At 35.9% G+C, this 15,042-nt stretch overlaps 1 protein-coding gene across 3 annotated transcripts in view; it reads left to right on the top strand.

The window, feature by feature from the left end:
- Positions 1-15,042, top strand: part of LOC134664576 (cadherin-86C-like) — a 106,315-nt gene that overhangs the window by 23,983 nt on the left and 67,290 nt on the right. For all 3 annotated transcript variants that reach the window (XM_063521296.1, XM_063521291.1, XM_063521306.1), the window contains exon 2: positions 6,866-6,951. The gene's annotated coding sequence lies outside the window, so the exon portion shown is untranslated. The remainder of the gene's footprint in view (positions 1-6,865; positions 6,952-15,042) is intronic.

Genomic DNA, 15,042 nt, shown 5'->3' with positions numbered 1-15,042 from the left:
ATTAAAATAAAATATGTATCACATTTACGATCCTTACATTTACTTTATATGATCCCTACATTACGTATTGATACATGGAACGTTTGCAGATACACAGATTATCGAACCCAAAAAAATTATGTAGTAGCTACATTCGTCAGATGGTACCCCTTCCCCCTGCATAGAATTTTTTTTTGCAGGGGGTTGACTTAACTCTGTAGGTTTACTGTACCAAGCGAATCTATCGGTATTTAGCTTAGCTTATATTAATTGAGTAATTGTGGCACAGTATAGTCGATCTGCATTCGTAGTGCAGTATGATAGTCATTATCTGATCACGACTTAATTAACTTACGAAACAAATATTCCAGTTACTGCAGAAATTAGAATGGTGTTAAATATCGACTTATTAAATTGTTGGCTAACGCTTTTCTTAACGCGTCCGAAATCTGAACTGTCGTTCAGTTATCGCACTGCATGATGATGCTAGTTTAATACACAATAAATAATTAAATATGAAATAAACTTTTTTTTTCGACCTAAGTATCAATTATCTAATATTGAAAAAAAAAAATTTATTTATTAAAAAAAACTTCTAGTAGTTACTTGTCACGAAACTTAACAAAACTAGTTTTGATAGCGTTCTGAAAACCTAAAAGCTTACCACCAGCTCACCATTCGCTCGTTCGTCTAGACAGTATAAATATTAGCGGATGAAACAACGCACCAAATATATCTGCCACCCTAGAATACTTTCCCAAATACACCGAAGCAAATGTACTTAAATTAAATAAAAGCTTATTAACATGTCCCTTCTTCAAACTGCCAATCAAAAATTTCTTTAATATACTGAACTGTTTTAGCATAATGTTATGCTACGACAAAAAACTATATAAAATTACGAAAGCGGAGAGCGATTTTGCTACTGAGCAGGAACAATAGCCTTTAACTATCGTAAACAAAACAAAACAAGTCAAGCGCTAGCATTAGCAAAGACGAAAGGCAATAAGGCCCTGTCTTGCTATGATCGGTTTCTAGTCTCACTCTCAAGCCTTGTCCGAATGTCAAAATAGCTGTACGCGGTAACGCAATCGCGCCAGCGGTCGCAAGACGCATCGCAGTATCGCGATGTCAAATCAAAAGCCTTAACTTAGGATTTTATTAAAGGTGGTCATGTTTTGTCAACTTTTAAAATAACGCTTACTCGTTAATTATTTAAGCGTGCGTCAGATTAACAAGAAGATCCCGTGCACACGAATATTTTATAATATATTTTTTACACCATACATGTAGGTACTCAACATTTTTGTGAATTGCGTAATGCTAAACACCTTCAGATAATAAGCATAAACATAAATCATCCTTCGGAAAAAAACGTCTGTGGACAGAAACGAGTATCTTCCTGGGACTAAATGTATATTACAATGTACAAATTCGTGCAATTTAATTTGAACCGTTCGTGAACTAAATAAAGTAGCAATTCTTTTGTTTCATTGCTTTTTGAAACAAATGAAGTTCGTTCTTATTTACATATTGAATAAGGTTCAAATTAAAAATTCGAAAACTATAGTAATTTTATTATAACTATACCTACTAGAACAAGTTGTCACTATCGCTCCCCTTGTGGCCCTAGCCTCAGCTCCAATTGGCATGCATAAAGCAAAAGTAATTACCCGATACTTCGTACTATGACAAATCGATGATTAACGTCGATATATAACAAGCAACATTCATTGCTATTAAACGGTGTAAACTTATAATTAAGCTGTGTAAATATCTGGTACCTACAGTATTCTTGAAGTTGCTTTTATATTGTATTAATAGTTCAAAACCCTAAGAATAGGTACGACTTACATCTAATGATTGGTCAAAGAAATCTTACTCAATATCACAACGTTCTTTTTTATTTTTTTATGAAACCACTTCAACTTAATTTTTAACCTTTAAACTTTTATGACGTCACCTTTAAAGTGACATTGGACACTGAAGTTGCGTTACTGTTGCAGTATTACTGCTGCGACAATGGACGCGGGCGATGCTATTACCATTTTTTAATGCGATCGCGAATAAAATGTTCAATGTCATTCAAATGAGACGAGATTGACGAGATTATTCAATTAATTATCAAAGAAAAATTAACAGTGACATCGTCCCCGTTAACGCTGCAGTAATATAACGTGTCAACAGCAATGCTTCTGCTGTTGCCATCGGAATGTAACCTTTATTCTGTGCAAGTATCGCAACCACCAATCCTTAGTATGCAGTTTTTATCGGCGCTTATTAATGAGTTTTTAAGTTGTTTATTAGCTACATGAATAATATTGTTTTGCCTATAAAACGGTGTAATATTTATTATCTAAAAGTGTTATTATTTATGCATTTTAAAGACTGCCCAAATGCAAAAATATATTATTATAGTTTCCTCTAGACATTCCTATTATCAGCAACTTCAAGTTCAAGAATGATAAAAAGTTACAGCGCGCTGTTTACACGTCTAAACGACTTATCTAGATAAATAAACATATTTCAAAATGACCTTAAGGTATGCATAAACACCGCCACGCCTATTAAGCTTTAGGTACACGAAATACTGGTGAAGCGTGAGTCAGATTAACAAAAAGATTCCGTACATATTTTTTAAAGCAAAAAGTTTTAATTCCTATGGACAACCGAGTATTTGCTGATAAGTACTAGCAGGCCAATTCGGACGTGAACTGACACCAATACAGATACGGATAGACAGAAATGCACGATAACTAAATGACATCATTCAATCATTCTGATGTCAGTGTACGTTCGAATAGGCCTGTCTCTCACAGGCTATGACACTAATCGAAAACCAGGGTGCGTAGCCAATATACTTACTAATAGTTTACGCTCCGTAGCAAACGAAACGCAACTGTCTTAGTCGCACTAATATGGAAGAGTGGCAGAGAGCGATAACCTATTTAAAGTACCTAAGTAGGCTATTTAATGAATCAGTCAAACATTTTTTAACATTTGAATTGGTGCCGAAAAGCCAAAAAAATTACAAACAACAGCTATAAACTTCAAAAAACGTAATCTCAGTCACGTACATTTCGCTAAGTATTTAGTGCCAGTCGGAGATAAGCTCGCTTTGTTCAGTGTTTACCGTTACAGTTATCTCTATTTGGGAAGTTGTTCGACAAACACCATATCCACAGAACAATGAGTGAGTAGAACCCCGTGTAGTGTTGCCCACACTTCAAAACAAATAAGTTGCAATTGACACATGCCAATCATTGGGAGGGGAATGAGCAAGTCACTGCTTTATCCTTGATATTTGTTTTGAAAGTTATTAAACAACATGAAAGTTTCTTGAATCTTCTGGATAGGATAACTCTCATCAGAAATATTTGAGTACCTACTTTATTTGTGTAAACAGCCACGTCGGGAATCAAACTTCAGCGAAATGGTATCGGCCATTTTTCATCTGTAACTTACAACATGCCACTGCTATGATGCCACATGCCAATGCCACTGATGATTGAATAGTTTCACAAGAGCTCAAGAGAAACTGATCTACGCTAAATATAACTTGTAGACTATGCATTAGTTTGCCTCAATATCTGCAAACTAAGTAGGAGTGATGCCGCAATCTTGAGATCGTCCAGATTGCATAACAGGCAGATTAGCCGCAACAATGCCATGTAATGATGATGTCATTGGGCTAATTTAGTTCATGTTGATTTCTGCCTTAGATTGAAAGCTCTATAATCAATTGAGAATCGTTGACGAACAATTGACAAAGCGTTTTGCAATATGCAAATGCAATCCTGGTGATTTGATGTTGCGTGATGTTTGCTATTTAGCTTACGATTGCAAGTGCACACCTAACTTGTGTGTTTTTGGGAAAGTAACGACATATCCTCCTCCTCTTGCTTGCTCCTAGTGGAGAACATGATTTCCGGATTGTAGATTTCCAGCCTATCCAATCCCTTGCGACTACGGCATATAACATGCGGTAAATGTACGATCATCTTTGGCCCGCTGGAAACATAAATATATCAACAATTAAACACGAATTACAAAAATATACATTACATATTTAATTAGTAAGGTGCTAACTTTTTTGGTACGTTTTTAGTTTGCAAGATTTTAGAAGAAATGTTACACAGTGGACTACTAAACTGTTCAGTATGACGGACACAAGAATGTACGATATACGGACCTGCTGGGTATAGCTGTAAATTATCAAGATCCTCGGCTAAGCTGTCAGTCTTTCCTGCAAACATTCATGTCGACCTTGACGCGCGATAGCGGCGGTGGACAGGCTGCGCTATCGGCGCATCTCGCTTCTTTCAGCACTCGTGAGGAAGCACTGGTAATTGGCTAGTTATATGCATGTTTTAGGTCGAGCCAAACCAGTAGGTACAATCTTACCTATAATACCCAGTAATGTGTGCACCGATAGGTCTTGCACACTATTACAGATTTGAAAAGAATTAGGTACCTATATTATTTTACAAATAGTAATTTTGACAGAGGTGCTACAGTCTCCCGTTGACAATGAACGTTGTAAAGGGTTCGGAACGTCGGGATGTTTTTTAAACTCATTATTAGTCAGTCAACTTTATTAGATAAAGTAAAGAGTTTTGAAGAATTAATTCCCAGCAAGCTGGAAATCATTTTAATACCTTCCTTTGGTCCTAAATGCGTATAATCCGAGTTGGCTCCATCCCAGGAGTTGCGGAAAATATTTTGCTAATTTAACTGGCCTATGTAGGTAGGTACGCTTTCAAATTTTATATCGGCCCTGTCGTTATTATATTTTATTTAAAAATATTCCAGTGGAGTTTACCTTATTTTGCATCTTTTCATATATTACGATTAAATTTATGCGTAACATCGTTTTTAATCAGTATAAATAATTTAAAATAATTGCGTCGACCCATTTAAGGCAAAGCAGAAGGTAGACCTCGTGTCATCGCTTATCAGAATAACCAATAGGTATAAAAGCAAAGCGTACATTCATACAATCCTACGGTAGCAGCTAGAGTTGCATTGCAGACTACATAGTAGCGAAAAGGCAGCGTTTGGGTTTAGGTATGCGCGTTGGCGGCACGCACGGAGGCACGTGCGGCCCTCGCCACAGTACACGCCGAATCACAACATTCCCCGCCACGCCTCTTACTGCTGCCGGTAGTGCTGGTAGCTAATTTGTTCTCCATTTTTCTTGTTTACTACACCTACATACTTACTTAAATATTGTAATATCTTGACCATAAAATTATTTTTTAGAAATTTTATTATTACTTGTCCGTAACAGCGCATGCACATGCAAATACATACAGTCTCCTCGGCATTTTAGTTGAAGTTATTTGGATATACATTGCACTATTTTTGTTAATTGAAAGTATGTATATACTTACTAAAGTATTTGTTTAAAGTAAATGCAATATATACCTATTGTTATGCCTAAGTTTTAGCAGATTGTAATAACGGTCTAACGGTTATATTATATTAAAACTTATCTCTAGGTAGAAATCCTACATATTTACTACATCAAGATAGAAAGAAGTTACGAACTGATTTGAACTTTAAATTGCCGATAACCCTGCCGCTGCTAAACTGCAAGGTGTCGGCTATCTAGGTACACGGACAGTCGCCATCAGATATATCGGAGCGGCCAAGGTGTTCACAATATCTGAACATGCACTCTAACGCCTTGACAATAGAGGCGTGCTCAGATATTTGTGAGCACCTTGGCCGCTCCGATATATATGATGGCGACTGTACTCGTACTTCACAAATTGATTTAAAGTTGTGGTATTTATGTTTCTTGCCGCCATGTCATTTTATATTGCGGCTCCCTTTTTACGATAACATTTTTTTTATTCAAACAAACAGAAGATCTATTTAACAGCCTTTTAAATTGCAACATTTTATTTTTTACACAGATGTATAAACTTACCAGTACCTATAAAACTAAGTAGGTAATTTACACCGTTCATTAATAGGTAAGCGAGAAGTGATAAATTCCCCGTTACATTTATCTGCTGCATCGCCGTTTATTATGCATTTACATGTAGCTTCATTTTCTGTGTCATAAAGTTTTCATTACACTTAGGTGCTTAATTTAAAATACCTAGTTAAATGGTTTTTAAGAAAGTTTTGTACGAAGCATTAAAACAGTGTAACAAATAGATGTAATAAACGACACAAATAATCCTTATTTGTGTCGCTTATTACATGGATTCCTATCCATAGAGTGTGATGAGCAACACAGGTTCGTCAAGTGGATACAAATACTTTCAAGAAATTCCGACTCTGAATGATTAAGTTCGTTTACACTTCGAATGAATATTGTTCTAATACTTGCATTACGAAGTTCTATTGACGACATATTCAGAGTAGGACAATAAGTTGTAATACTTGTAATAATTATTCATTATCAATCTTACTACACATGACAGTTAAATAGCATATACAATTGGCTAAGTTTGAATACTAAATGGCTCCTTACGCTGTACTTAGTACGTGATGCATTTAAATGTAAGTAGGTATTTACATGTACAAATCACCTCGCTGCTTAACTCATGAATGGCGACGCCTATGACAATAATTATCTGGCAACACCTCGTATACTGCATGAGTCAGAGCCGACGCAACTGAAAGCTTTGCATATTACTTGGTGCCGAGCTTTCGCGGCATTATCTAGGCATCTGGGCGAAGACAATAGCTCGCGCATGCGTAATTCGTTATCTCAGATCTACCTCTTGCAACACTATGCTCTCCTAATGAGGAATGTTCCACTTCTGGTGTTAATTGAACACTGAAAACCGGGAAGCACATTTCGCACTTACTAATTGTACCTAATTGAACAACTCGCCCAAGTTTTTAAGTCAAAGTTTCTTTGTTGCAGGAATATAAACACAGAAAGTGCCCGGCAAAGGATGAGGAGTAAATATTGGATGGGACGGTTTGAGCCAGATATAGTGAAACCAACAGGTATGTATCTTAACGTTTAGGTCCTACTCATAAGTTTAGAAGTTTAGTTTGCCGGCAAACATTTTGTAGAAGTGCAGTCGTTAATACATGTGGTGATTCCAAATCTTCTTTACACCACAAATGCCATGAAATGTTACCAAGTTTGAAATGTGATAAAATTTACAGACTCCAGAATGAATAATAGAAATTTATGATGGAAATTAAATATTCATAAGAATATATAAACGTGTTCTGAATTTCCGTACATTTATACGGCGCGATAGCCATTTTAGACCTCGTTCACGAGTTACGGCATGTGCTCTAGTCTAGTGTCACCACATGATGGATATATGTAAACGTTGGTATATCGGCCAATTTTAATCTTAAATTTTCTTGTCAGAATAAGAAAAAATAGTTATTCATTATCAGAATAATAAGAAAACGGAAAAAGTTCTTACAAACTTCCTGTCGAGGGGTTAAAGAAATGAAATATCCCACCAAAAACATAAATGTAAAAAAGGAGAGCCAAGTTCAATACAAAAATTATGCTTGGCTGTGGGGCTCGCCGCAAAAAGAATGGAGATCTAAATGAGTGCCACTGCCAAGTTCTATGCAAAATCCAAATATGTATTTATAGGAAGAAAATAACATTATAAACAAGTATTAAACTCTATTTCTTTGCTTTATTGGATACCTATAACAATTGCTGTTATTTAAAAAAATGTGAGATCTTAAAGTAGGTTACATTTGACTTGGCCAGTTTTCATTATATCAATCATTTTATATATATTGTAATTCTGATAAAACCTGACCAAGCCAAATCTAACCTACTTTAAGATCTCACATTTTTTTAAATAACAGCAATTGTTATAGGTATCCAATAAAGCAAAGAAATAGAGTTTAATACTTGTTTATAATGTTATTTTCTTCCTATAAATACATATTTGGATTTTGCATAGAACTTGGCAGTGGCACTCATTTAGATCTCCATTCTTTTTGCGGCGAGCCCCACAGCCAAGCATAATTTTTGTATTGAACTTGGCTCTCCTTTTTTACATTTATGTTTTTGGTGGGATATCAATACTTTTTGTAAAGAAAACTAGGCAGGTATTGAGATTTAATGTTTTTTCTTGTGTTTCCGCTGTATGGTTTTTACTTCTGTTCTTTGTATAATTATGTGGTGCCGCGCGCCGCCGACGACACACCGTTGGCCGGTTGTTTAGAGCGTATTACAAGTTTTTTGTATGGGGACACCACTTATTTTTTGACTAAACTTTATTTTAATATAGCAAATATAATAATACATATATTGGGGTAGTTTCAAATATCTGCTTGTAACGGTTCTAACGCTACAATAAAAAAATATTTTTTTGTATGGGGACCCCCCCTATTTTTTAACTTTTTTTTATTTTTAGATTTTTTCCTACGCTTACACATAATAACCGAGCTGGATTCCAAATTTCATCCTTCTAGGTCATCTGGAAGTAGGTTAGGTTTAGGTACTTATATGTCAGTCCCAATAAAAAATTGTTTTTTTGTATGGGGACCCCCCCTATTTTTAAACTTTATTTTATTTTTAGATTTTTTCCTACGGTTACACACAATAACCGAGCTGGATTCCAAATTTCATCCTTCTAGGTCATCTGGAAGTAGGTTAGGTTTAGGTACTTATATGTCAGTCCCAATAAAAAGTGGTTTTTTTGTATGGGGACCCCCCCTATTTTTTAACTTTATTTTATTTTTAGATTTTTTCCTACGGTTACACACAATAACCAAGCTGGATTCCAAATTTCATCCTTCTAGGTCATCTGGAAGTAGGTTAGGTTTAGGTACTATAAGTCATAAGTCAGTCTTAAAATTTACGACTTTTTGACCTTCATACCTTTATAACCGTTTGAGCTAGCTTCATGAAATTTGGGCTTCTAGATATCCTTATGGATATAATTAAACACACGTAGTTTTATGTGTTTACGTCAAAGATGTTTTGAGTTATAGAAGGGTCAAAAGTGGCACCAAGTGGTTCGTGTAATAATACACTCGGCGCTGGCTAGCCAGTTCCTTTGCTTGAACTTGGCTTGACACGCTGCCGCGTGTCTAGATAGTAGGTATACCTATTTGTAAAAATACGAACTCCTGCTTCCAATATGAATACGGTAACGGTACTAGCGAGCAAAATTAGAAAAAACACGTAGGTAGGCTGTAAATAAATTATACCAAGGCTTGACAAGTCTGAGATGTATTCTCGCATCGTGACAGGGCACAATGAGCACGCGCCAGATAACGACTTACATTTCATCAACTTATGCAAGAAAGAGCCTATGTAGATAACCGCTTGGAAGACACATAATACATCTTTTTACTTAGCAATGCAGATTTGCACATTGTCATAACACACCCACGTGGCGCCGTATAATTCCGCGATTTCCCGCCTTTCGAAATACATCTAGTTGCGACGATAAATAACCGACAAATTACTTCGTCGGCGCGAACCGTACACGTGCTCGGTGACATTTGCATGCCTGAGAAATGTTTGTTGAGTCTACATTCGGAACGAGCCTTGAGTAATGTATAATGGGATAACGGGATTTATTTTCAAATATATTTGTTCTGAAATACTGCTTTCACCTTGGATAACTGTGGGAATAGGTACATCCTCCGTGCCTTCAATTTCAATTTAAATGCTGTCAATGTTTAAATTATGAATCCACAATGTGGAAGCATGCATTATCCGTGTAATTTTATAAAACTTATCATGACTACAGACAAAAAAGGATTTCTGTTTATCCTGCAGTGATTAATTATCAGACATAGTAAATTTTATAGTATTTTCGGTGCAGCGGAGTGGTGTTAACGGAAATGGTATAAACAATTTCAACTCTAGTGATTAATTAGCGTTAATTACGTTAATATTAACCTTAACTTACCATTTCAGTTGGAATTGTCTTCACCAATTCCGTTAACACCACTCCGCTGCACCAAAAATGTTATAAAATTTACGATGTCTGTTAATAATATGCATGTGTAAGAATATAGCACACCTAATAATTAACAGTCGGATTTGTCGTAATGTTGTTTATAACTATGAGACAGAGTTATGATTCTTAACGTCGGCTGCTTGTATACAAATTTCTAATGAAACGCGGGGGACTCATCACATCCATTTCTGCTCCCTAAATGTTATTCACAGGATCACTCGGTAATCACTTCACGCGCTTGACAAATTAATTAATGGTGCTTTCGTCGCGTAATTGAACCTATGCGAGTTCTAATAATCTCTAAGGAACCACAATTTTGTATATTATTTATGTATGGTCAGATTATGTTAACCCCACCATACAAACATAGAACCTATGTATAGATACGTAGTTCATTTGGCACGTACAAAGTATTTTAAATTTTAACTTAGTTTTTTTAAATCTTTATGTATCTGTCGCAGTAAGATAGATAAAGCCGTTATATAGTTATAACCCTAGGGATATAATTATATGACGTAACATAGTTCTATGAAAGCGTTTCATTACTATCTTACTAGGTATATAACTATAATACGGCTTTAGTTTAGTGATATAGTTATATTACTGGATTAAGTTTAGTGAAATAATTGTAGGTAGGAGTGCAGCGGTGCGGCGGAGGTATAGTTATATCCCTAGGGATATAGTTATATGCCGTATTATACTTTTTAGCAATATTACGTAAAAGTACAGGTCGATTCACGAAAGCTGGCGCGAGATTTCTACTGAGTGACAGCTATTTTCATTGAAATTCTGTCAAATCTCGCGCCAGCTTTCGTGAATCGATCGCAATGCCTCATAAACCCTTAAAAATAGCAGCATGAAAATATATATAATAGTTATCTTACTAGGAATATGATTATAATACGGCATATAACTATATCCCTAGGGATATAACTAAACCTCCGCCGCACTGCCGCACTCCTAATACCTACAATTACTATCTTACTAGGAATATGATTATAATACGTAGTTTAGTTACGTACTATACGGCATATAACTATATCCCTAGGGATATAAGTATACCTCCGCCGCACCGCTGCACTCCTACTTATAATTATTTCACTAAACTTAATCCAGTTATATAACTTTCTATATCACTAAACTAAAGCCGTATTATAGTTATATACCTAGTAAGATAGTAATGAATCGCTTTCGTATAACTATGTTACGTCATATAATTATATCCCTAGGGTTATAACTATATAACGGCTATATCTATCTTACTGCGACATATCTATAACTGTTTAATATCCCTACAAATGTTTCTCTTGTCCCTTAGATTCTCTTACCCCACTTAGGTGGAGACCTTATACAAATAGCTATTACCTAGAAAAAATAAATGAAATGGTTTAATTAAAATGGTGAAATTAGATTAAATTTTTAGCTAACCTTACTATACCTACTCCAGTAGTTTCACCAAACTCTACTTTTTCAGGCGTACTACTTGCACCATCCCACTAACCCGGGGTTAACCGGTTAAACAGTTAATCCAGTGTCAAATTGTACTGTTGCCAATACAATGATAACTCTAGGTTTAATCGGTTAACTCCGGGTTAGTGAATGGTGCAAATTGTGGCTTTTACAGTTTTGTCGGCTGCATCCTTAAAGGGATATATACTTTGGGACCAGGCATCATAATCCCAGGAATTCGAACAGGAGCCAAGTTTTTACAAAAGCGTCGAAATAGAAACTTACTATAATACAATAGTTATTTGTTTTACAAGGGGGCAAAGTTGTTGTTTAACCGCTCGTGCTAATATTGATACCCGAGCAAGCGAAAGATTCCAAAATTAAAAAATGGAATGGGATCGAAAAATGGAATCTTGAGCGTTGCGAGGGTTTCAAAGCACGAGGGTTAAACAAAATTTGCCCCCGAGTGAAACACAAAATTTTTCACCACACCAACCCGAAGCAAATATTAAATGTAAAATATAAAATAAAATCAAACCAAATCAAATTCAAACGAATGTTATTAAACATTTATCATCCAAAATCATTATTTAAAAGTCAATTCTACCAGCAAACATAAGAAAACTAATCAAAATTTCCATTTGATTACTTTGCCTCACAGGTATCCATTTTTGAAGTGCAAAATAAGCCTTTTCAAACTGGTGTGGTGAAAAAATATTTAAACATTTTTTTAACTGACGTTAGTTAAAACGTCTTTCAGCAAACTGGAAACACTATGTTACTTAATAAATCTACTCAAGTACAGCAATGATACTAATGATAAAGTAATGATCATTACTTTACACACTATACTCAAGCCATTAAATCTTGTCGCCGCAATACATTTCAGATTATTCACACAAGTGCAAGCACTACCGCCGTATCAATTATCCTTTACTTTATTGAACAGTTGTGCCAATAACTGCACACATGTAGTTACATGTTTATTCCCTTTAAATTAAATCGTAATAATCGAATTTAAACTGTTGTGAGACATACTAACATTGAATAATTTTACGGTTTAGACTCACTTGTTTTTAGTCACTCGCGCGACATGTTTCGGAGAGCCTAGGTCTCCTAGCGCCCGGTGGTAGGTCGGTAGCTAGGTAGGTGTCGCGCGAGTGACTAAAAACAAGTGAGTCTAAACCGTAAAATTATTCAATGTTTAAATCGTAATAGAACAGAATAAAATAATTATAGTAGTAGGACTATTATTAAACCGGCATTTTTACAAAGAATAGAAATCAAGAAGTACCCTCAAGCTGGTCGTTAATTAAAGACTGGACTTGTACCATAAAATACCGCTCAGGTTCCGAGGAAATATTACAATTATTTTCACTGATTGCCTGGAAGGGCATGCAAACCAAGAAATATCTGAACCATGCGATGGACGGCGATATTGAAGCGTAGTGTAGAAATACAATCGCGATAGCCTTCGAGAGTGGGGGCGCGGAATTGACTAATAAATCGACGGTCTTAAGGCTGCATCCTTGTCTAAATATCGCAGCGTAAGCTACTTCATAAGCAACTCGTATAATAAAGGCTTACTATACTTATTTAGGTATGTATTTATTTATTTAAACTTTATTGCACAAATGGCGGATTTAACGCCTTAAAGAATTCTCTACCAGTCAACCATTTACGGGTTACGAGAAACACAGCCGTATTCGAACAATGAGATACGTCAACTACTAGATATTGAAAAGATATGGAATAGATATGTCAGTGTCAAACAAGTGTCAAAAGTGATGTTTTTGTTTGAAGAAATGTAAATTTTGACACTTGTTTGACACTGACATATCTAATCCATATCGTTTCAATATCTAGTATTTGACGTATCTCATTGTTCAAATACGGCTGATACTTGGTGCAGGATTGTAGAGTGGATATAAGATGAGAATAACCACAAAAGAAAAGTACTATGATAATATTGGTAATAATATACTTTCACAAATATATATTTAACATATACCTATATACAATATTTAGTTACGAGTGTTTAAAAAAAGTGCTGACACAACTTGTAAAGTCAGCAGCAGAAGTCGCTAAGCGGGCGAGGTGTTCAAAATTACCTTGACGCGCTCTTATTCTATTTACAATAAAGTCGCGTCAAGATCATTTTGAACACCTCGCCCGCTTAGCAACTATTGCTGCTAACTGTATCTACTTTGTTTATTGTGTTGTATGTACTTATATATGCTTTCAACTACATGCTAAAAAATTAACATTAAAGTCGAGACGAAAATGTTAAATTCAGCATCTTCCAAACTCTCAAAAGTGTGCAGTACATAATAATGTGCTGTAAACAAAGACCTTGCTTTGGCAGTCAAATTTCTTGAGGCTGCATCAAAAACGGAGTTCAAAAGTAAACTAGCTGGAGTGTCTTGTGAGCGCTGCGAGAGCCCTTTTAACTGTTGCCGAGATGAAAGCTTGCAACTTTAATAAAGAGATAGGATAGGGGGACAAGTTTACTCGTCCGTACATATTTACATTCTATTTCCAAATTTCAAGGATTGTTCGGTACGACACTCTTGAATTATTACTAGTGGCGTATCACATTTATGTACTTCGACACCCATTTGTACACTAGACTCAGTAAATAGAAGTGGATGTCCTGCTGCCTTTTGGTAAGAATATAATGGAAATACGTCATGTTTTACGCGTACCTATGTTATTAACCTATATGTGACGTCCCACGGCCAAAGCGACCTTATAGCGGCTGGCACTTACGTCGCATAGAGCCGCAATAATATTGGAGCGGCGTTAATAATAGCGTAAGCGCCAACCGCCATAAGGTACTTTTACCCGTGGGACGTCACATATTAGTTAACATTTTTGCTGTTTCAGACTTAACTACCACACGGGTTTTGGAAGTACGGGAGAAAACCAACCACCAGTGATATTTTTGATCAGTATAACAATGTAAATATTGATCAATATGGGATGGACTACAGAGACATTCTTATCTTTAAAGTCCATTGACAAAATTACTTTGATTGTCCTAAAAAATCTGTAGGAATAATTAAAATCAATAAACCTTACTCGTTTTAATCGCGCGTTTTAATCACTTATAAATTTTACTATATAAATAGGCATTTATTGACCATTTCTATCGCAAATGTCTCTGTTTCAGCTTGGGCTTTGGATGTTTTTTCACAGGTCGCAATTTTCAACTGAACTGTGAGAGATATTTTTCTTGTCGATTCAGTTTTCGGAAAGTTCTCAAAATGGCGGAGCCCGAGCTGATAGTCGCGAGATCACAGGTACAGCTCATAGACCCCAATAGTATGATGATGATGATGATGATGATGCATTCTTGTTATCCCTCATTAGGGACATATAGGGCTCGCAGAAGAATCCTCCATTTGACACGATCTTGAGCGGCTACTTCCAGCTCTACTATTTTGTACTTATTTCTCGAAGTAGGTAACTAAAACCTTACTGTCTCAACTCGTCTCTAAGGACGCTAAAGAATCAGAAGAGCGGATATGTCAAAGCAACTTCGATTTAAATATTACTTTGAACACTGTTTTTAATTACATATTAACAACTCGCTCAGCTAGTCTAAAGGCGTGTCCCGGCCAATAAAGAGGTGCAGGTTATTCGCAAAGACGCCGTCGACCAAGGACCGGCGACATCCAGTCCCGTG

The sequence above is a fragment of the Cydia fagiglandana genome, chromosome 1, assembly GCF_963556715.1.
Source record: "Cydia fagiglandana chromosome 1, ilCydFagi1.1, whole genome shotgun sequence".
NCBI lineage: Eukaryota > Metazoa > Arthropoda > Insecta > Lepidoptera > Tortricidae > Cydia > Cydia fagiglandana.
The sequence above is the reverse complement of the archived record's forward strand: the minus strand, read 5'-3'. Positions and strand labels throughout refer to the sequence as shown.